General features: G+C 38.3%; 1 long non-coding RNA gene across 1 annotated transcript; it reads left to right on the top strand.

Annotated features, from left to right (window-relative positions):
- Positions 1-1,090: 1,090 nt before the first annotated feature.
- On the top strand, positions 1,091-21,476 carry LOC114229313 (uncharacterized). Its single transcript, XR_003615400.2, has 6 exons — positions 1,091-3,524; positions 5,086-5,174; positions 10,800-10,934; positions 12,867-13,075; positions 13,525-13,660; positions 14,607-21,476. It is a non-coding gene; the product is annotated as an uncharacterized LOC114229313 (long non-coding RNA).
- Positions 21,477-23,356: the final 1,880 nt, after the last annotated feature.

Genomic DNA, 23,356 nt, shown 5'->3' with positions numbered 1-23,356 from the left:
TCTTGCACTTATGGAAGCAGAGGTTACTGACCTAAAAGCCCTCTCTTGGGACTGTGGATATGTTTAATTAGTTGTCCATAATCCTTCGAATTAACATGGGTTCCTGACTCTTCACGCCCTCTTTGCTTTACTGCATGGGGTACTGTCCACTTAAGGCCCCTTTCTTGAACTGTTAATGTGTATAGTAATTACATTAGAATCCTTCCTCTTTTTACTACCTTTGAAGTACCACAGGGATTCTGACTCTGAAGGACCCATTTCTTAGCCTGCTAATGTGATTGTGTTTGTCTGGGTTCCTCTGTACTAGACAACACCTCCTTTCCCTATTCCCTTTCAGCATTGAGTGCCCTCTCCACAAGACTGTTAACACCTGGACAGTCAAGGTGCGAAATTATAGTTGATTACAACCTTACACCTGGGACATTAATGTGTGTAATTGCACATGGCTCATCCCATTTGAATAAGATCCTATATCCTCTCAGATCCCTATTATAGTATAGCAAGGGTACTGATCACATGAAAAGTTCTCTTTTCATGGCTTATTGTGCATAATTGCATTTGTACATGTTCTTGTACACTAGACAAGGACACCCCTCTCCTTATTCCCTTAGCCTTTTAGCAAGGAGTGCCCACTACTTTAAGATTTTTTATATTGGTACAAGGTACAAGGTTTTAATTAGCTACACCATATCCCTTGGACATTAATGTACATAATTTCAACTTCGTTCATCCTACCCTATTGCCCTCCGTTGGCAGTATACCATAGTTGCTGAACCCTAAATCTCCTTTTCTTGGCCTGTTAATGTGCATAATTACATTTGTCTGGGTTCTTGTTCACTGGATAAGGACACTGACACACCACATACCCCCAACTCCCTTTGCCTTCTAGTAGGTAGTACCCACTACTAAGACCTTTACATTTGGACAGTTAATGTGCAGAATTGCTGTTTTCCATATCCCTATCACTTCCAGGACTATATTGTATCTCCTTTGCACTACTGCAGGGGATACTGTTTTTTCCCCAAGGCCCCTTCTAGTGGATTGGTACTATACTGTTGTCTTCATCAGTAGACACCCCCGTGCCCTCGCCCACCCCGCCCCCCACTTCCCTTTGCAGTACAGCAGAGCGCTGATCAATCAAAGCCCTCATTTGGACGGTTAATATCTGCAGTTACATTTTCTCCTGTTCTCTGCACTAGATAAGCGCATCACCTACTTCCTTAACATTTTCATCAGACAGTGCCCACTACTCAAAAGATTTGTTCACTTAGAAGTTTCATGTGCACAAATGTAATTTTGTAAGTAAGTCTTATATCAGAATGACTGTACCCTCCTTGCTTTAGAGCAAGGAGATGCTATTCAACGGGCCCCTCTCCCCTTTTTACTTTAATGTGCATAATTGCAATTGTCCTTGCTTCTGTTGGAGTAGGATTGCATCTCCTCATTCCCCCTTTGTATTAGGGGCATATTAACTATGAATGAGCTCTTCTATTGAGATTATTAATGTGCATAATTAATTGTACTTGTCAGAGTGCCAATGCAGTAGGGAAGGTGCTGTGCTCTATGCCCTTACCACTGCCTTTGAATTACTGATGAGGAGCTCCATGATCTCAGCTCTTCTGATTAGATAGGATCCCATACTTTCTTTGTATACATCATGTATGCCCCCTTCTGTTAAAATAGGATGCCATTCCATTATATCCCCTTGGCATTACTGCAGGGGCTGCTGACCACACAAAACCTCTGCAAATCTTAATGGACACAATGGCAATTAGCAATGGGTTTGTCCTCCCTGATCTTATTAGGCAAGCACTCCCAGCCCCAATTTCTCATGGCATTATAAAATGTAAACATTGCAGTATGACCTTCAAATAGCAACCCATACTCCCACTTCTTTTGCAATGCTCCAGGGCATACATTTTCAAGTAGTCATGGTCCTACCCTTATCTTCCCTCTCCCTACTCATGCTTGTCCTTGGACCCTTCTGTGGACCATTAATAATCACAATTTCAGGGTGTCCATGTATCCAGCCATTAGATAGTATTGTGGCCCCTCATCCTTCCTGCCCCCGCTGTGCCTCACCCCGCCCTTTTGCATTGCTGGTGGGGAATGTTGACTGGGCAAGGCCCTTTCACTTGGACTTAAATGTTAACAATCCCAGATGTCATTGGTTTACCCAGTTTATATTGCTGTGGTGCTTCAGTTGCACTTTACTTGGTCCTGCCCATCTGACATGGACCCCTCCATTTCCCTTTTTGCACTGCTTTGAAGTAATGATGACTACCCAAAGGCCCTTCTGTGTTTTTACTTAACACAGTACCGATTGTCCCATTTTTCAACCCATCAACTCAAGACCTCCCTACCACTTTGATGTTGTGTTTGTGCAGTGTTGATTACCAAAAGCAGGCCTGAACTAGGTGGATGGGCCTTCACTCCTTTTCTTGCATTTGTTAATAATCCGAATTCCAATTATTGTCCTATTCTTGGGACAGGAGTTATCTCTGCCCACCTCTGTTACTGCTTTACTGGGCAAAATGCTCAAGGCAAGGCAAGCCCAAGGAGCTGGATTGCCACCCTTTACATTCTGGATTTTCAATATACACTATATAAGTATCAGTTGAGAGTTGTCTCCCCAGGAAGGAAGGTTAGCACTATCTCTGCATTTTTCCTTCCAAAGCAGGTTGCCTGGCTGAGAATCTCTCCTCTTTGTATATTGCTATTCTACAGAGTCAATTGCCAGGATACAACCAAAAGTTACTGCTAATTTTTATTAAGAAAGACAACTGGATTGCAAGGTGGAATTGATAAACTGGGCATTACATTTTTGAAGTTAAAAACCCATTTATACCATGTACCTGATGACCAGTGTCTCTCATTTTACTAAGGGTGGTGGGTCTGTGGATAGACCACTGTGACTCTTGCTATACCAAAGGAGTTCTAGAATGGAACTCAAGACCAATATCTTTGGGCTCTACCACCATTCTAAAACCATGCCGTTTGGGTTTTACCACCATTCACTTTTAGAAAAACTACCTAAATTTCCTAATCCTTAAATTTCTTCATCTGGAACACCAACCAGCCCCTACTTATTTCAAGAAGATAACTGTAAAAGGATGAAATGAGACAACATATACTGAGGTGCTTTTGAAAACCACAGATCGCCTTATTTGATTAATCTATTACATAATGAGGACTTAAAAATAATGGGACCTGTTTCCCTGTTTTATATCAAAAGAATAGTAAGCTAGCCATTCTTCTGGATATAAACTTGTTTGACAGTGAGCTGCCTGGTAAAAAATGATTAGCCTAGCCTCTAGTGTACAGGTTTTGATGGCAGAGAAGTATTTAATAAGGAACTACTGAAGCAAATAACTAGACATTACAACAGCAGTTCTTTGTAATCACTGAAAAAGAATACTATTCCTCTGAGAAGGATGTCAAAAGGTCAGCCCAGGTCAGGGTGCAGTTTGTACTTCTAGCTCCTTGGACAGCTGTAAGAAGAGTCTCTGGCTCTTTAGAATTCTGTAAGTACTATTTTGTAGTTACTAAGTAATCTTTCCCCTGCTCTGTTTTCTCTTAGATGCTACCCAGAGGTTTCCTGTTAAGTCTCTTTTCCAATTCTCACCTCATCTGCAAATATAGTCTCACCATATGCGTTAACCAACAGAATTATAAGAATTAATATTGTGTACCTGGTCCTATGCTAGGTTACACTTAAGTGAGGGGTAGAAATGATATAGTCCTATATATAATCTCATGCCCTAGATCAAACTACGGTCCGCGGGCCACATGCGAGTGTTTTTGCCGTTTTGTTTTTTACTTCAAAATAAGATATGTGCAGTGGGCATAGGAATTTGTTCATCGTTGTTTTTTTTTTAAACTATAGTCCTGCCCTCCAACGGTCTGAGGGACAGTGAACTGGCCCCCTGTTTTAAAAGTTTGAGGACCCCTGCCCTAGATGGTTGTATTGTTGAGCTAATATAAGCACACTTGAAATAATTCTAGGAAATGATAATCAAGTGCTGTCTTGTATGAATTATGTTAAACTTTTGGTTTATTTAATGCCATTTGCTTTTTACTTCCTTTGGAGGCATGGAAATTGATTAAAGAGATAAGGCCTAGTCATTGTGTTTGGCTACATGCCATATTGTTGGTTGTTAAATCTCATAGGTTTGAGCTTTTCAAGGTTCTGGGATTGGGGATATAAATCTGATATATTGGCTCTTTGTACCTTTTTATTCTATCTCTGCCCCAGAACAGATGAGAGTAGCGCTGATGCCTTTTTAGTTTGAGATTTGTGGAACCTGTTTGGCAAGAGGGCAATGGAGAAGCATAACTTTTATTAAAAAACCATGATCTTGCCTACTTTATGATGAAGTGAATATACCTTCTTCCCCTTTGCCTTTTTTCAACAGGTAGCTTGGTAAGCAAAAAAGCTTAGCCTCCCTGATATAAAACAAACACAAAAGTGCAGCTGAAAAATATTAACATCAACTTTAAGACTTTTTGTTCAGATCAATATATCCTAGCAAGAGCAATAGAATCATAATGTGCTGGGCTTCTCTTACTGCCCATTTTAATTCATATCCATATTTCCTCACAGCTAAATGCCTAAAGACATTATTTGTCTGATTGACTGGGAGTAATATACAAATATTCCTGAGCCTTTTTGGAAGCATGGTATGTGCCATTGTTTCTCAAACTGAAGTTCCACAGGAACAAAATTCTTTGAGATCATAAAGAACATGTGTTTTGAGGAACACTGACTTAAGAAAGTTATTTGAAATGTAAACATGTTTCCCTAGTTCAATATATCTTTGTGAAAGATATATATATATATATATATATATATATATATATATATATATATATATATATATATATATATATATATATATATATATAGTTTTATATGATTTACGTAGTTGGGGATCCATGAGAATATGTCCACAAACCTCCAGGGTTATTATCACCCCAATATGAGAAACACTGGTCTATGCTTATGAAATCTTTTATTGTTACTAAACAAATTATCTTTCGGTGTTAATATATAACTATAACTATTTATTGAAATTTGTTTTAAAGGGATGAATTCTGAGCCAGTTCTGAACCACTACTTAGGAATGATGGTCAATTGTAGGTGGATTGAAGCCTGCACTAGAAAGCATCCAAAGGTGAATTTTGAAGTTGTCTTTCAATTCATTGCTTGAAATAAAATCTCTAGTGGCTGTACAAATAGGTACTCTGGCCCTATCCAGTTTGGCTCAGTGGATAAAACATCAGCCCTTGGACTGAGGGGGGGGTCTCAGGTTCGATTCTGGTCAAGGGCATGTACCTTGGCTGCAGACTCAATCCCTGGCCTCAGTTGGGGGGCATGAGGGAGGCAACCAATCTATGTGTCTCCCACATTGATGTTTCTCTCTCTCTGTCCCTCCCTCTCCCTGAAAAATATCCTTGAGTGAGGATTAACAAAAAAAGAGATATTCTGGAAATGTGGGCATCTTCAAAATTGAGATAACTTGTGTTAACTCAACAGATATTGTTGAGTTATTGGGCCAGGTACTGGAATAAATAACAATACCAAAGGCATGTTTTATGTCAAGGAATTTGTTCTCATGGAGGATGCAGAAATGAACAAATCATTATAATGTTGGGCAATTTGGTGAGTACCATAATTTGGGAAGTTCTGTGGGACAGAGTAAGAAGAGTGGGTGGAAATACTTACTGAGTCAAGTGATGGTGTCCTTAGGGAGCATGTTGGTCAGTAGTCTCAGGGGAAAGTAGGCATGTGTGCTGAGGGCTTACATGCACCACCCTTGATTACTTCTTGCAAGTGCATTTTAATGAAGCGCATGTTCTCTTAGATGGAGTGGATTGCTGTTTTTCATGAGTTTGGGGCCAGAAGAAGTGAGATGCTGGCAAAAGTATGAAAAGGTTGTGAACTGGGAATAAGAACAGCTAGTCTTTGGTTCTGGCTCTAACCTTGGATCAAATCACCATCCACGTCAACCTTCGTCTCTAGGGACTACTGATAAATTAAGACAGGGACTTGAGTTGAATACCTCAGCCCCTGAAATGACATTTTGTCATTTGGAAAATTTTCAAAGGGTTAAAAAAGCACTTAAAATTTTTTTGGCATTTCTCTAAATAGTTATTCTGATTTCTTTTCTGACTTTCCTCCTTATAGAACCTTAATATATAGGATTGGGGGAAGATTCCTGATCCTACTTTTTGCATCTTTTTCCATATCCCCCTTTAGCTTTTCAAACTATTGTTCTGTAACTTATTTCTCTAACCAGTTCAGACCTGCCATGATTAAGCATAATTTCTTTTTAGGGTAACTGGGCCGTGGTTATCCAATGTATATCTAGATGGGAGTTTGTGACTTGAAGTAAAGAATTTTTAAAATATATTTTTATTGGTTTGAGAGAGGAAGAGAGAGGAAGGGAAAGAGAGATAGAAACATCAGTGATGAGAGAGAATCATTGATTGGCTGCCTTCTGCATGGCCCCCACCGGGGATCAAGCCCACAACCCTAATGGGGAATTGAACCGTGACTTCCTGGTTCATAGGTTGATGCTCAAACACTGAGCCACAATGGCCAGGCTAAGATACTGTTATTTATGAAACTGTTCTGGAAAAAAAAAAATTACTAGCTTAAAGAGAATGAAACTGTTGTCTGAACTGAGCTGTTTCCCCAAATCTTAAACTCTTGGATGTCAAGGAGTACTGACATGTATGGTTACACAGAGCTGATGTCTTCCTCTGCCTCAACTCTTACAAACTGAATTTGAAGAAAATGATTTTTTCCCACTACCGTATTTTTTACTGCAGAGGGGTAGCACTTAACACTGTTTTCTTTTAAAATCCAACTCAAGTTGGATCTCAACTATTTGTTTGAGACTTAGCTGACCTGCTGAATTAGCAAATTAAACTTCAGTGGCCATGCACAGTTATGTATCATTGTACTGGTGCCACTGAGTTAGCTGTATTTTTGTTGGTTTTACTTGATTGCTCTTCTTTGACCTCTAAATTAGAGCACTGAGACACTGGAATGTTAGCTTCCTTGTGCATCCTGTACAAATAATTTCAATAAAGAACTCCTTACTGTTTTCATGCCTACATTGGAAATGAGCTTTTGATTTGTTCATGTTAGAATGAAAAATTGAAGCAAAATTTAAATTTGACCAGTGCCAGATTTCTTAGATGATATATTTTGTTTGACTAGTTTGTCCAGAAATATTAGAGGCTAGGCAGCAAACCCAAGTAATACCCTCATTACATAACCTATGTAATCAAAATGCTTATGCAGATAATTTAAAAATAGGGATATGGCTGGGAGGTCAGTATACATTACTGAGTTTCATAAAATGTCTAGGTTACTTTATCCACAGCTTTGAAAACTTTTGGCATACTGTTTGTTAGTATGATTGTTATTGTGCAGTGTTGGTGTGCAATTATTCTGTGGTCTATATATCATTAAAGTTTTCCAGCCTTACATGTCCCCTTTGATGGAAAACTATTAGTGCACTACCTTTTAAAATAATTCTTTTGCTGTTATGGGTAATTGAATGTTTGGGCTTATGTATTTTAATGTTAAAACAAGTAAATTTGTATGATCAGAAAAGAAAGAGAGCAAGTCTTTTGGCCAGATTTGCAAACAATGAAGGTACCAACTGCAGCAAAATCCAGAATTCTCAAGTTCTATTTCACTTGCTTTTATAAAATTCTGCATTTTATAAGCCTTCAGCATCTGTCAAGAGATGTAAAACAAAACAAAATCTTCTTATTTTAGAACTGTTTTAGAATTTTATAGAATAACTAGAGGCCCAGTGCACGAAATTCGAGCACTGATGGGGGGGGGGGTGTCCCTCAGCCCAGCCTGCACCCTCTCCAATCTGGGACCCCCTCGGGGAATGTCCAACTGCTGGTTTAGGCCCAATCCAGCAGTCGGACATCCCTCTCACAATCTGGGACTGCTGGCTCCCAATCACTAGCCTGCCTGATCACCCCCTAACTACTCCCATGCCAGCCTGATCAATGCCTCACTGCTCCCCTGCTGGCCCAGTTGCCCCTAATTGCCCTCCCCTGCAGGCCTGGTCTCCCCCCCCCCCCCACACACACACAATTTCCCTCTCCTGCAGGGCTGGTCTCCCCCAACTGCCCTCCCCTGCAGGCCTGGTAACCCCCAACTGCCCTCCCTTGCTGGCCTGGTCGCCCCCAACTGCTATCCCCTGCAGGTCTGGTCACCCCCAACTGCCCTCCCCTGCTGGCTATCTTGTGGCATCCATCTTTGACCACATGGGCGGCCATCTTGTGTGAGGGCAAGAGGGTCAATTTGCATATTACCTCTTTATAATATAGGATTATAAAGCTATTACATAGAGGTCCTGTATACCCCACACCCTATTTTCCCTATTATTAACATCTTACAGTACTATGGTATGTTTGTCATAATTAGTAAGCCAATATTGAAACATTATTATTAGGGAAAATCCATACTTTTTTTCACAATTCCTCAGTTTTCTCCTAGTACTCTTTTTATGTTCCAGGATTCCATCAGAATTCCACATTGCATCTATTAGTTATGTCTTCCTTGGGCTCCTTGGTTATGACAGTTTCTGTCTCAGACTTTCCTTGTTTTTGATGACCTTCTCATGTCTGAGGACTAATGATCAAGTATTCTGCAAAGTATCCTATTGAGATTGTCTGATGTTCTTATGACTAGACTGGGTTTATGAATTTGAGGGAAGAAGACCACAGACATAGACTGCCATACTTATTTCTTAAGAATTTATACTATCAACATGAGACATGACATTATTGATATTGATTATGATCTCTTTTTGATTAAACTCATAAGAAAAATTATATGTACACTTTAAGTTAATGGAAATAATTTTTAAGCTAAAGGTTATAAACAAAATAGTAAAAAAGTATTTTTGCTTAGATCTATAATAAAACTACAAAACAGAACAAGTGTACAGAATAGTAGTGAATAAATTGCTATTAAAATGTAAAAATAGTACTACTATTAAGGTGTTGCCTCTTTGCAGAATAGGATGTCTCTACTGTCACGTGCTGTGATAATGTACTTAACCAAATTGCTTTTTTCAAACTGCTACAAAATCTTGTTATTATAGCACATTTCAACACTTTTTGTCTTATTTGGCACAAAACATATTTATATATTTTTTCCTCTGTTCTTTCGCTCCAGGCAACAAAACTATATAATTTGCCACCAATCTGGCAATGCTGTCCTCCATTATGAGGCAGTCATTTAGCTGACCCGGACTATCATTATGGTGAAATATAAATATGGTAAAAATTTTGTAGAAAGCTCTTGTAGCCCTGAGAATCCGACCCCAGACCCCAGAGTGAAAATACCTTTGAGTTGAGAGAAGACCTGGGTTTAATTATCACTCCACCACCCACTAGTTATATAACACTGTATAACATTTACTGGTCTCCCAGTTTCTTTATATAGAGAATGAAAATACTGGATTACATCAGTTGGGGTGGGGAGGGGGGAGAGGGTGGGCACAACTGTAATTCTTCCTAACTGTGACAATTCTGTGATTTGTCTAGTGTTGGAGAATTTGAACCAGCTCTTGTTGGCTTTTGGTTTTCATGTCTAAAGTACCTTGACATTTTGTTGGGCTATGGGATGTGAATCAAGAGTCTAAAAATTCTTGCCAATGAATATTGAACCATAATGAAATGTATTATTCTGATCCAAAATGTAACTACTTTCTCTGGCCTTAGATTCCCTTTAAGGGAAAGGAAATGATCCTTGTATATGTCATTACTATAATTACATAAGAACACTGCAGGGCTTTGATGCTAAAGCAGCCATACTCAGTAAATATGGTCTATGGTAGCTCAGAAGATCTGGGGAGACCAGAAAAGTTGTTTCCTTTTAGGTATCTTAACTAGATATTATAAATGGATTTGAGCTTGGATCCATTTAAAAGTTTTTTGAGGACAAATTGTTTTCACATGGAGTGTCTATTTACCATTATTGATGAGGTTTCAGGAGGACACCTGTATTTGGGGATGAAGTATCTAATCTTAGGTTAAATACAGTAAGAATGCGAAAGGATTTGCTAAGAGATTTTAAGCTTGTTCTGTTCATATTGAGAGCATAGTTTATATTCTGTTCATCATAGAGTACCAGTTTGGATTTACTGGACATTTTATCTAGAGAATATAGAGTTGAGTAAGTGATCTTTCACTTACTATTAGAATTTGTTTGATGTTGCCATCAAGTCCCTTATAAATATATGGCAATTCCTGATCAGAAATCTGGAAGTTGTATTTGATTCTTTCCACACTATGCAAAATATTTTCAAGATTGCAAACCTGGCTTATACCTGCCCCAGTGAGCTCCTATCCTATAATAAAGACAGCTAACTAAATATTAAAAATAGTCAAGGCAATTGTACCTCGAGGCAGTAGTAGCAATCTCTCTGTTACATTACATCTTGAAGTATTTACAGCAAGAGCATGACCTTTAAGCCACAAATTAGTCACCCTTAAGGTGGGTATTGTTTTGACCCATATTTTAATTTAGTTCTTTTTTTTACACTTGACTAACCTTCAGTGATACTACCAGTGCTTGCCATTAACAGGACCTTAGGGAGACTGTACAGGCTAGACAGGAGAGACAGGACACACCTATATCTAATGATTCAGGTTCATGTTTCCTAGGTTTTTTTTTTATGTGTTGTTGAGACTTTTTCAACCATTTTGGTAACCTATCCTACTGAGCCCTGTTTTTTGTGTGTGTTTTTTCCAAGGACATTCTGGGCATGTGAGACCTGAGGACTACAATAAACTCTAAGGAGCTCCATATTCATTACATCTTTCCTTTTGAGAATCTGGACAAGCTCCAATTAATTTAAGGATGGCTTGCAGACTATCTGAAGAAAAAGGTAGTTTGGGGAGTTTGTTGTGGTTATTCTGTCTTTGGCTTTAAGGACTTTAACTTCCTGCAAGAGCTCCTTTTTAAGACAGAATAGGAACCAGTTTCAAATCCTACAGATAATATATATATATATATATATATATATATATATATATGTATATATATATATATATATATGCACACATGCGCACACACACACATTTTCAATTTACAGAATGAATTTGAGCCCATCCTTCAAAAGTAGGCTCCAGTGAGGTCTATAACAGCAAGCATACTTGGTCCCCATTTTATAAATAAAGAATTAGAGATGCAAAACAATAAATTGCTTCCTTTGAAATCTCATAGCTACTTAGGAGAGAGAGAACAAACCTATGCCTTCTGATGAATAGGCCTCAAAAATTATTTCTACTTTCCTTTGTCAGACTAGTACTAAGTGCTAAGGATTTGTTAATGAGTAGTACCAACGTGATCTGTCATAGCCTTATTTTGGCAGACATAATTTCATTGTCCCTATCATTCCCTTATTAATAAATTTGAGGGTTTGTTATTTGAAATTGCTAAAAGATAGAATAAGAGACTCAAGGGCCTATGTTAAGCTATTTACCGGATTCCTAGCCTTCTACACCTTGTTTTTCCTTTTGTGTAGATTTCCTTAGCTGTCATTAATAACTGAATGTGTGTGTGTGTGTGTGTGTGTGTGTGTGTGTGTGTGTGTGTATACTAGTAGATATATATCGATTTCAGAGAGGAAAGGAGAGGGAGAGAGAAATAGAACATCAATGATGAGAATCATTGATTGGTTGCCTCCTTCATGCCTCCTACTGGGGATTGAGCCCACAACTTGGGCATATGCCCTGATCAAGAATCTAACTGTGGCCTCTTGGTTGATAGGTTGATGCTCAACCACTGAGCCACACCAGCACAACTGAGATTTTATATCACTGTAATGATTATTGGTTTCTCTGAATATCCTGGGACTCTGGTCATGTCCCATCTGTGTAAGCTGTTCAAGAAATGTCCCGTGTAGATTGACTATAAAGCAATTGTTTCCATTGGCAGTGCTCCAGCATCTGACTAACATGAATTAAAAGAGGAATCCTGCCCGACCAGCATGGCTCAGTGGTTGAGCATCGATCTTTATTGATTTCAGAGAGGAAGGGAGAGGGAGAGAAAGATAGAAACATCAATGATGAGAGAGAATCATTGATCGGCTGCCTCCTGCACACCCCCTACTGGGGATTGAGCCCACAACCAGGCATGTGCCCTTGACTGGAATCAAACCCGGGACCCTTCAGTGTGCAGGCTGATGCTCTATCCACTGAGCCAAACTGGCTAGGGCTAAAAATATATTTTAAAAGAGAAGAATTCTACAAAAGTAGGTGAGAGAGACACTTTGAGGTAAATTGTTCAGTTATTAAGAGTGCTTTATAAAAGAAGCCTGAGGCAATATGAAGAAGAGTTCTTATAGAACTCAGGATCAAACAATATTGGAGCTTTTCTAAGTAGCTTGATAGCTCTTTTGGTTGGGAAAGCTTTATCTGTTCCTTCTATTTTCAATCCCTTGATTTTTTGACCCTTGACTTTATTTTATGGTGAGAACACTAGAACATTAATAACCCACAATATAGAAGACTGCTCACTAGTAGAGACTGGAGAATAAAGTACAGTATGAGAATTTTGGTAATAATTCACCTCTAAATATCTATTTACGATGAGGTGAAATTCAAGGAAAAAGCTGGAATGAGTAGTAGAAGCATTTGCTTTTCTCTAGGCTGGTAGCTAGAATACAGAGCTCTCCACAGTTCTTAATCTCCACCCCTCAATCCACATGGAAAAAAAGGTTAGACATCACTTAATCTAATTATTAGTTGCTCTTTGAGACAGGCTTTCCCAGTATACTGCATTTCAGTAATTTATTTTTCTTTTCTCTCTTCTCCAGATCTTCCTCAGAAGAATAGGCTTGTTGCTTTACAGTGTTAGTGACCTATTCCCTTTGACGATCCCTAGGTGGAGATGGGGCATGAGGATCCTCCAGGGGAATAGCTCACTACCACTGGGCAACAACCCTAGGCCAGGAGGTTCTACCAAGATTCTCTCCTGGGCCCAGATAGGAAGGTGAAGTCTCAAGACATCCTCCACACATCAGAGGTGGGTAAGCTGTTCTTAAAAGCAAAATAAGGATACTGTCTTTAATTTTTCAGTATACATTGCATTTATATTTCCACTGAAATTATTTTGATCATAATGAACTGTGTCTGCTTTGGTAAAAATAGCTTACTAACTCACTTGGGAAGCAACTGTGTAGGAGATGGGTGAAAATGGTGGTGTGACAGAGGATGATTAGGTGGCTGCAGGTTGGGAGATGATTCAAGTGTAGTAAGTCCTGATTGTAAAGGACAAGACATTTTCCTGTTTATGCCATAGTTTCCCATTCTGTGAGGAAGTTGTATGAGTTTTACCTCTAAGGATCTAAACTCTGTAGAAATAGTTTCTATAACTCATAATTTGAATCTTCCCATAACTCTAGTGAGTACTCAGTTAATACTTCTTTATGGCACATATATAGTTTCCTTTGTTATTTTTCCCCTTTTTTGTAGCTCCTGGTTATTCCCTTTATAGTATCTACCAAATCGTTCATCCTTCTGAAAAGCAATCCAGAGAACGAGAAATTTGAACACACCAAAGGAAGATCAACATGCCTGGCATTCTAGCATTTTAGAATAGCAGAATAAAGTAAGTTGGTGTTGTAATTATGTGAGGACCTGTTTGGAGCTAATAGTTGTTTGTCGGATGTTTTTGTGCAATGGGCTATGGTGGTTTTTGTGCAGGAGGGGCCTGAATGTGAGATGGGAGGATGATCAGTAACCTACAAAGGCATACCTCGGAGATATTAAAATTTGGTTTCAGACAACCACAATACAGCAATAAAGTGAGTTGTAAGCTTTTTGCTGGTAGAGGAAGTTGTAAAAAATGCAACATCTGTGAAGCACTATAAAGCCAAGTGCAATAAAATGAGGTAAGTTATGCCGGTATTGCCAACTGGGTTCAATGAAGCAACTTAATGATTTATTAATCTATACCAGTTGTGTTAAGATTAGTCTCACCTTATCTGTTCTTTATCTTTACTGCATAAATTCTTTGCCACTCTTAGATGCCTAAATATATAGAAACTTAAAACAACATTTTTGTTTTGTTGCTGAAAGGGTGGCCCTTTTTCTTATATCTTCTTGTGAGAGAATGTATCTGCAGTAGTGTTAAAGGAAAAACCAGTGTTATAATTGTGATGGGTGGGAAAATCAAGTTAGTTTTCTAAAGGGGTGGGGAAAGATGAAGATAAAAAATGAAGGCATTGACTAGGACCTCTCTAATGGCCCTTTATAATAATATTCACTCACCTGTGGCATCTCATTTGGCTCTTGGAATTTCTTATAAACAGTTGTAGTAGAATATTAAAGAGGCACATATTCTGTGTTTAAATCCTCTGCCACTCATGTTGTTGTTACTATAATTGTTGATAGTGATATAAGTAGTATTGGTTCTAATCATAGCTTATTGTAGTTATTAATGTTCTTTTTGGTTTTCTTTTGTTTTCTTTGTGATGTTTCTCATGGCTGTTGTGCCCCTCACTATATCTTGTCTCTTCTACCTCTAATGCCTTGCCTTATCTCTTTCACTCAAGTGTGTATTTCTTTGCTTATCTATTTCTTCCTTGAATGTCTTTGGTCTTTGTTCTCTCAAGTGTCTTACCCAATTCTATGATCCTCTTGCTTATTTCTTCTGTGTATCTTTGTCTTGTTTTCTTTTTTGTTCATAAGAGTTGTTTGTGCCTTGTCTTAGATGTCTCTCATTTTTTCATTTTGTTACTAATTATCTTTGTTCTCCTAGCTCTTGTTCTTCTTTCACTGTTCTTCCCATTGCCTCTGAGTCTCATGCTATATGCTTTTTGCTCATTCCTTGTCTTGTCCACCTCTATTTTTCCCCTCTCTTTGTGAACTCTTGATTGTTCTTCATTCTCTCCTATTTTGTTAGTTTGACATTTTACCTATTTCTGATTCTGGCCTCCTTTCTGCTGTTTCTACTCTTCATCTTGGATTTCTCTCTTCTACATGTCCTTTCTGCCTCTCTTGGGCCATTTCCTTTCCTTTTTCCTGCTCTATGTGTTTCTTTGTTCTTTGTGTCTTTCCATTTCACCTTTCTTCTCTTCTCTCTGTTCTCTTGTTCTTTTGCTTTTTCCATCCACCCACCTTTGGGTATTTCAGCCTCTTCATGAGTCTGTGTATCCCACCTTTGATTTCCTGCAATCCTCTCTCCGTGCATATTTTTTGTATATGTGTGTGTGTACATCCATGTGTGCATGTTTGCGACAAAGGGGCTTCGTAACCCCTTCCCAATAGGTGCAGAGTGTCTTCTATCAAAATAAGCATTGCAGAGCTGTTCCTTATGCCAGGCCGTCCTGTGAGATAATTCAAAACTAGTAGAAGGCCCAAGTATCCAAAGACCTAAGATGTACAGAAGGTGGAAGGCCCATAATGGATATAATTCCCAACACAGAAGACAGAATTGAGACCTGTGGACTAAAGAATAAAACCTGTGTCCCAAGATAGATGGAAACCTCAGCCTTGAGACCATTAGAAGCCCTAGAGCCATTATGTACATAAAGAAGGTGGCCCTTGTCAGACAACTGAGTTGGATGGAAGTTCTCATGTCTTGAGTTAGACAAAAAGCTGAAGACCCAAGATGAAAGAACAAAGCCTATGAGTGGGGATACATGGAAAGCCTGAGACCTGAGTCACAAAACCTGAGATAAAAAAACTTAGCTTGAACACCGAAGACCCAAGGATAGGAGGTGTCACACACACATAAAGACCCAGGAGTCAAGCCTCTCTATGTGGACTTGAAGACCCAAGAGAGACAGATATCTTAAGACTAAATTAGGTGGAAAGCTGGAGTTCCATGACCCTGAATCTAGGAAGACTGGAAACCCCAAGACCAGAGGAAATCCCAATATGAGGACCCTAAACCTCAGCTCTATTCTGCTATCCTCCCTACACTTGGACATTTTCAGTTCTTCCTTTCCAGTATTTATACCTCCATTTAAGCCCACTAATTTTGTGATATCCTTTTTGATGTTGTTATTACCTTGAAGAGATATCTTGAGATTGGCAATATTTTGCCTGGACCAGTGTAAGGTTGTTTTTATTATAGTTTTGAGTCATTTATTAACTTTTAGGTATTTTTTAAACTTCTTTTTTTTTCATCTCCACTCCGTTTGAGAGAGACATATTAGTGAAATTGTATTTCAGTCCTCCCTTTTCCTCAGAAGCTCTAGGCTGATGAGAACAGGAAATTGTCAGGCTATGTAGAGAAAATGTAAAGAGATGCTCCAGGCCAATATGAACATTTAGATAGAAAATACACAGATGTGCCAGCCTCCTGAGAAGCACCAGCCAGTAATATATGATTTCTTTGAGCTTGGATGAACAAGATTCCTGGAATTTGGGATTCCTAGTGATGGTTAGAAAAAAGAATGAGTAGTCCTGGAACAGAGTGATGCCCCAAGGAGACAGCCTGAACTCCCTGCTCATAGTAGTGGCCTAATAATTTGATAGGCTGAACCAACCCTGCCCTAAGCTTTAATAGCAACCTCTGGGCTTAAAGGTGACAGAATTTGGAAGTAATTAGGTTTTAATCTTTCCTTGATTTTTCTCCCCCCTTATCATGAGGAAAGATAATTTAAATAATTGAGATATATATGAAAATAAGGTGTTTTCATTAATAGCGTATTGCCAGCTATGTACACTGTCAGTTTTGAAGCATTTTGTACATCAGGGATCATCACACTCTTTCTATAAAAGGTGAAATGGTAAATATTTTAGTCTTGGCAGGCCTATGGTCTCTACATTTCGCTTCTTCACCCCACCCCAATCCTTTAAAAAGGGAAACTATTCTTATCTCATTAGCCAAGTGAATTTGGTCTGTGGACCATAGTTAACCCTGATGTAAATGCTGAATAATATTAATTTCCTTGTGTGAGTCTGTCCCTGTTCTAGGCACTAAGGACTCAATGATTATTTATCATCACATCCAGGTGACCTAAATAAAAATAAGTGAATATGCTTTTAAACTATGAAAGTGCTTAAAGACTTATAAGTTTCAGAGCTGGTAAATATTGATTACATATCAACAGTATGTAATACTATGCAGATATTAGGAATTAAGTTATTGATCAATGAAAATTTCATATATTTGTAGCCATCATGTTTCTGCTGCTTTGGTGATTTTGAGTACATACAGTATTCCAAGTAGCAGAAAAGAAAACACATAGAAACTGCTTTTAAACTGTAAAATATACAGCGAACACAAGGGATCAAGCTATTTTGATGACTTACAATGGGTCAGATAACATGCTAGACACCACGGATAACAAAAAAAAAAAAACAATCTCAATATAGAAGTAAAATTTTCAGATAAGAAATGCATTTTAAAGTGGTTTGTAAACTAAAGCACTAAATATCAATGGGCTAAATGTTATGAATGAATGAATGAATGAATGAATATTAACTGCCTTTTATGTGCCAACTATTGTTTTGGGTTCTGTGAAATCTAAGGTAATACTCCCCAAGTAATAAGAGGGAGGTTTATATTGTAAGGAAATTAGATAATGCTTATTTTAATCAATCAAGCAAGACTTTACTGGTAATATCAGGTTATTACCTGATAACAGGAAAATGTAATGAATGACCTTGAGCTTCCTAAACTATAAAGTGCTGTGTAAATACAACATTAGGCATTTTCTCTGTGGATAAAACTTTTCGTGAGATAAACATTGTCTATAAAATTCACCCCCTATGAGAGCGGTAGTATAAATAGTTATACAAACTTGAGGGTTTGAATACTTGTTAAATGAAAGAATATCAGTTGCCTACTATGTGAACTCACTATTACAGGCACTAAAGAGATACACACATTTATAATTTTATTGTGCCTACAGTTTAGAATAAGGCAGTACATGTTAGTATTTTGTGAACTCTAAAGCACCATATAAATGTCACTATTGATTTTTCTCACTTGGTGCAAAGTACGATAAAAATTTGAACTATTAACTATTGAACACTCTGAATATAATATGTAAAAGATTAAATTTATGATGAATTCAAGACTGGACAATAATGTCTACTATGTGCTATGTGCCAGTCTTTTTGCTAGGCATCGAGGACCTGAAGATAAAACATCTTTATTGTGTCCTTGATAGCTGAACATAATGTATGAAGTCAATTTAAAAGTCTTGAACTGCCATACATATGTAAGCAATATCTCTTGTATGAATATTGATTATTTACTCTCATCCCCAGAGATAACAACTAGTGATGCAAAAATTCATCACCCTTATTTTTCATCACCAACCTGTAACAGAGATCTATGTTAGAAATCCTAGTGTTCTATATTGATATAAGGAATTAACTGTTGGCTTAATGAATGATGAATGATAACTTTTTATGAGGCTTAAAACTACACATGCCCTAATATATAAATATGATTTCATCCTTATGGGATGCTAACAGAAGGAAATAATGTAATAGGTGTGAGCTCCAGACTAAAAAGTACTTAACTACTGCTAGGCTTATTTAATGATAAAAACATTGGGAAAATAGAACTGTGCAAAGCAGTATGCTAAATGCTGAGCTACATGGAAAGATACAATCCAGATCAGAAAGCTACTTGCTTCCTTGCCTAATTGAGGAGATGGATTATTATTATTTTTTAAAGCAAGGTGTTCTTGTTCTCCATCAGTTTTTTAAATGCTGAATGCTAAAGATGGAGGTGAATGAGCTCCACCTTAGCCTGGCTTAAAGACATTTAAGAAGTAAAAATAAATGGCTCAGCAGTGCTTTTAGATTTCATTTGCTAAGCATAGCATATTTTATGTGCAATAAATCATTCTAGTTCCTGAGCATAAGAGCAGTGAAATGGACCTAGTCTAAAGGTCTTTAGATTGAACACAGATCATAGCTGCAGATCTGAAAATATCTTTGATTTTTTAGTAAATATTTGAGTGCCTGTTTTCAGGGAAGTACTATGCTCATTTAATGAGGTAGGTATGGATCAGAAATCCCATTGACTTGCTTTGGAGATTAAAAAAAAGAAGAAAAAAGTCATGGTCCTTTTAATTTAATATGATATTTTTCCCTAGTTCTGGATAGTCTCAACTTCACATGCTCAGTGACCTAAATTAAAGCCAGTAGACTGTTAAAAAAGGCTCAAGATTTCTCCTTTAATTCATTAAGTTTCTGCTTCTATTATAGTTTAAGACAAGAATTAAGCTGAAACAACTGGTTTTAAAAATACTTGCTCATTGGCCTAGCTTAGAGTCAGGAAGCCACTTGAGCAATAAAAACGATTTTTTTTTCTGTAAAAATTTATTCACTCTGAATAAAGTGCTGTCCTTACGTGCTGAGGAGAGTTAAGAGATTCCAAAGACCAAACTGCACTTTCATTTCACTAGCTTATGGTTGAAACACCAAGATCAAATTTTATTACTGCAGGTCTTTCATTGAGCAACTATGATATTAAGACACTGAGAAGGAATGATTAAATAGATCATCTTCTCTTTGACATGTTTTGTAGAGTGGGAATGAGAGAGCTTCTTATTTATTCATACAAACATTGAAGAAAATGATGCTAAAAGAAATAGATCTGGTACAAAAGGCATTTTATCTTGGAGATGCAATAAAAAAGGAATGGGATAAAACAAACAGAAGTATCTATTTCAAGGCATTGTGCTAATTTCTAGACAGAAAACAAAAAAGTTCTTAACTAAAAGACACTTGTTTTTAACTAGCTTGGAGACTAGAATATAAAAGGTTACTTTTCATTCGCTTTTTTTCATTCATTCATTCTACAGGTATATTTGAGTGCCTATTTTATATAAAGTAATTTGTTAGATACTCACTTGGCCCAAGAGACATGAAAAATGTATGCTTTCTCAGGAAAATTTTTAAAACTTTGCTTTTGGGTTGTTTTCTTGTTAGGGGTTGACTTAGACCCTGAGTAACATTGTGTGGTTTAATTCCTACTCCATATTTCTTCTATTACTCTGGCCACTACAATAAGCAGGGTTTTCCACTGAAATAGCTCCTTAAGTTCCAGGAACCCTCTTTAGACCATTTTTACTAGCTCATGTAAAATGATTGGCTACTGTTGGATAGAAGGAGAGAAGACAACTAATTCCCAAACCCCAGTGTCAATGGTACCAGCCTTGGAGAACCATTCATACTCAAGCCACAATTGGTTTTGAAACATTTAACAGTTTTTTCTATTTTCAGTTCTTTATCCTTTACATTCTGACAAATATACACTGCCTAAATGGATCTGAGGAACAATCCTCAGATAGTACATATCAAGATTGGAGATGGAGACATGATTTTTCTTTAACAACAGATTTTGACTTAAACTTTAGAAATTGCCTCTCAGTATCAAAACCTGGTCATGAAAGGACTTATGTATGGCGGAATATGGTCAGTGAATCAAAGTGGCTTAACAATTTACCAAGCTTAAATTTTAAAAGTAATAAAAATGAGAAATAATTGGCAAAGATTGGAGGGAAAAATACCAAACAAAAAATTAAAAACCCAAACCTTTAAATCCAGGCCCCACAGGGCTTTGACCTTTTCTATTTTTAAATCACTCACAGAGGGTGGGATAGGAGGAAGAGTGAAAGAAAAGGTCAAACCTGTTTCTAAGGGCAGCCTGCCTATTTTGGGGTTGGTCTTTAAGTTTTTGAGAAACACCCTTTTGGCAGAATGATGATATTATCAATTGAGTCTTGAGTTAGATAATTAATGTGATTTATCAATTAAATCAATTTGGCCTCCATCATAAAGTAGTGTTAAATCTAAAAGCAAAGAGAACTTTACAGTTCACTGTAATTTATAATACTTTAAAACAATATATACTTGAGTTTACATGGCAAGCCATCAATAATATGCATAAATGGAGAAGAAAATAAATGTGGAGGTAGCACATTTGAGAATTTGGGAGGATTTTCTGATTTTTGCTGTGTACATTTTAATTTTGCCATCAGGTACATCTGTAATGTTTGACTTTTAATATGTAGTATCAGCTGGACTCAGTAACACTCCTTTCTTCAGTTGGGGGTGGGTCTTCATTTTTGGAAAGTGCAAAGAAAAAAGTAACTACAGGCCTTCCTTTTGCAGTTTCTGGCATCTTGAGACTACCACTACTGATAAAACAAGAATAAGAGAACATGCTACCATCATCTGATTTTTTTGGCATAAATAAAGTAGTAAACAAATCCATTTTTGTAAGGATGGCTTTATCTCCACCCTTCTACCTCAAAGGGAATATATGCCAAAATGCTTCATTAAATGAAAGAAACACTGACTTGTGAACAGATGTGAAATGAGAATCTCAGCCTTGGGTGATTTGAAGATTGACAAATCTTGCTCAGCATGGGTGACATCAAAAAGCAATCTAAACCCATCACATGACACAACTGAGATAAATTGGGGAGTATTTTTTCTAATGTCAAATAAAAGCTAATGTTTTGAAAACTATTTTGATGTGACAAGTTCTGCCTCATTGTTTCTTCACACGTTATTTCCTCCCCCCCCTTTTACTAATTTGGGTGATTAATAAATTATTTGTGGTCTTATAACCAGACAAACGATGGGTCCGTGCTGCCTGTCTACTTAAGCCAGTGAAGCAGAGACAGGGTTGAATCATATATGAGTGTTTATTCCAAAACCGTTGGCACCAGCAGTGTGGGAGAGCAGCAGCTTTGTCACAAAAATCTGCTCTGCAGCTCACCATAAGTCAGGGGCTTATATAGGAAAAGCACAAAGGAAAAGTAGGCAAAAGGGCCATTTACAGATATGCAAAAGGACTGGGGTCTTCAAAGGGCTTAGTGATATGCAAGGGCTGGGGTTACATGGGGAAATAGCCAAAGGGAATGCCAGATGGGCAGTTAAACAGGTAAGCAGGTTTGCAAAGGCCTGGCATTCTGTAACAAATCTTTGTTAATCTTTGCATGATAATAGGCAGTTCCAAGTGGGGGTGGGGGTGGGGAGGGGGAAGGGCTGCAACTCCAGGTCAGCTCCAGCCAGGGTAGAATTGCCTTTGCCATTTAAAAAATGGTTAAGATTTGATTTAAGAGCATGATTAAGATTTCTTAAAATACTAGTTGGTTCCCCACATTCTATTTCATTTCACCACTGCTGTTTATCTCATATCTATGAGATTTGTTTTCTATCAATTAAGACTTGTCAGAAAGATTAAAGTAGAATATTCCTTTAAATTCCTCACAATTATGGTTATGCACAACAAATAATGTATTACTACCTGATTCTCTAGAACTGGCTCACCTCTTAATCTATCCCATGTATAGCCCTGGAAGTGGCATTCAGGCCTTTTATCATGCTACTAGAGGCCTGGTGCATGAAATTCGTGCACTGGGGGGTTGGGGGTGTCCCTCAGCCCAGCCTGCACTCTCTCCAATCTGGGACTCCTCGGGGGATGTCCGACTGTTGGACATCCCTCTCACAATCCGGGACTGCTTGCTCCTAACCGTTCCCCTGTTTGATTGCCCCTTATGACTTCTGCCCACCTGATCACTCCCTAACTGCTCCCCTGCGGGCTCTATTGCCCTCCCCTGCCAGCCTGGTCGCCCCCAACTGCCCTCCCCTGCCAGCCTGGTCACCCCGGTGGAAGCCTTTCAGAGCAGCAGCCTTGGACCCCTCCCACCCCAGCAGGGCTGAGGGAATTCCAGCCGCAGGCGTACCCTCTGGCGCAGTTGCAGGAACCCCAGAGGCAGGTGTGCTGAGCGTCCGCCAGGCCTCCCGCCCTCCCATGTAGCAGCTGGCTCTGCCCCCACTGTGTGTGCTGCCATCTTGTGATGGCATGGCGTGAGGGTCAATTTGCATATCATCTTTTTATTATATAGGATTAGCCAGCCAGGTCACTTCTATATCAAGAAAGCCTACCATTACCAGCATAACAAAAATGGTTAAAACAATACATTCTGCAGGGATATACAGGTGGAGATTGTTACAATCCAGTGCCATGGGTGTGTGAAGGTCTCTTGGTTTTGGCCCTATGATGTTTCTGAGGCATAAAGACAGTAATCCTAAGGAACAAGGCCCCTTGGTATTGTTGGCAGCAGTATGAATAAACAGTACCCCACATATCAGAAACTAACCAGCCAGCAGCTTAGCATGTCCATTACTATAAGGGAGGGAGAAATTATGAGCACAATTTATATTTTAGTTATTAGATACTTAAAGACAATAACTAGAACACCCAGTAAAAGTCAGACACTCACTACAAGTTACTGCAGCAAATTTTAGAGAAAACATTCCTGCATCCTTTTCCCTGACGGTGGGTTCCAACATATAAACATCCCTATTCATGACT

The sequence above is a fragment of the Eptesicus fuscus genome, chromosome 1 (assembly GCF_027574615.1).
Source record: "Eptesicus fuscus isolate TK198812 chromosome 1, DD_ASM_mEF_20220401, whole genome shotgun sequence".
In the NCBI taxonomy this organism is placed as follows: domain Eukaryota; kingdom Metazoa; phylum Chordata; class Mammalia; order Chiroptera; family Vespertilionidae; genus Eptesicus; species Eptesicus fuscus.
This window is presented reverse-complemented; position numbering and strand designations above follow the sequence as displayed.